We start from the raw sequence: 1357 nt of genomic DNA on the forward strand, positions 1-1357 counted from the left end.
AGCTCAGGTGCGGGTTGCCGCAGCAACCAGATAGGTCAGGTGACCGGAAGGGGGCAGGGCCGGGCCCTTTATAACGGCTCAGGCCTGGGCCCAGTGGCAGTACCCTTCTGGCTGCCGCAGGAGCAGGAGCTCCAGTTATAGTGGAGGACCGGGTGAGGCTGTAGGGGTGTGAGGAGGATCCAAAAGCAGTATTGCGCGGAGAGACTCCAAAAATGAGACTCCTGTCACAGAAGGATATATTTTAAAGGTCTTCTACATTGTATCCTAACCCTACAGCCCAAGCAATGTAAGGAAGGAGCACAGTAGAACAAGAAGGACAGGCTTCCCTGCCCCTTTGTGCAAGCTAAATAGAAAAGAATGGAACAAATTTACAACAAAAACTGCTTGAGGTGATTGATACCTAACTGCCTGCCAATAGAGAACAGTTTTGTGAAAAGGTAATTATTTAATGGATCCAAAAGCAGTATTGCCACTCTACTCAGTTAAAAGCTTTTTCTGTATTCAGAGATATCATTGAATGGCATTTGGTCTCCAAATGGGTTGAAAGAACTAGATTAACAGACTCTGGATAAAATATATGCAGTGGTGTCCAGGTATAAGTTCTACTTGACCTCTGTAAATAAGTTTTAATTATGTCACAACAGATTGCTGAAATTTTGGTTAATACTTTGAACCAATATTTCAGAAGCTTGTCTATAATTTGAAGTCTTCTCTATTAAGGGTTAACTATAACTATATTCCTCCATACAAAGGGAATAGGGTGGTTTTCAAGAAATGGTCCACAAAGAATAATACTTTGTTGACCAAGAGACTGAACAACTTTTATTTATTTATTTTTGTATAAGAAATTTGAAAAATTAAATTAGGAACTGGTCTTGGTCATCATTTTTACTCTGTGGTAAAGTTTTGTGAGCTATTCTGATGTGCTTTACAGTTTGTTTCCATTTCCAAGGAGATTTTATCTATCTTGGTGTGAGAGGTGTAGCCAGTAAGCTTTATGTCATTGTACATGTGCACTCAAACCCTTGAGATGTTAACTCTTTGGACTGGACAGTTTGGTCTTCAGTGGCCCACTCATGTGGGTTGGCCCTCTCTTTGTCTGCCACGCCTTGCTCTTGAATGTCAATGGGAGGGTTCCTGGTCATTAACAGCAACCTGCACGAGCTGCCCATGAGGAAAACGTATGGGGCTCCACATCCCCTCAAACCCCTTCCACATGCTGAACCAGTGTTATCCTGGTGTCTAGTTTCCAATCCATGGGGTACTGTGTTTCCTGAGCCTTAATTTACTGACCAAGCAAGAAAATCAATTAGCCTCTTCAGGTTAAGCAGCTGCTCATTAGGTAAATCATTCCATT

Source organism: Crocodylus porosus, unplaced genomic scaffold (assembly GCF_001723895.1).
Source record: "Crocodylus porosus isolate Cpor-Errol unplaced genomic scaffold, CroPor_comp1, whole genome shotgun sequence".
In the NCBI taxonomy this organism is placed as follows: domain Eukaryota; kingdom Metazoa; phylum Chordata; order Crocodylia; family Crocodylidae; genus Crocodylus; species Crocodylus porosus.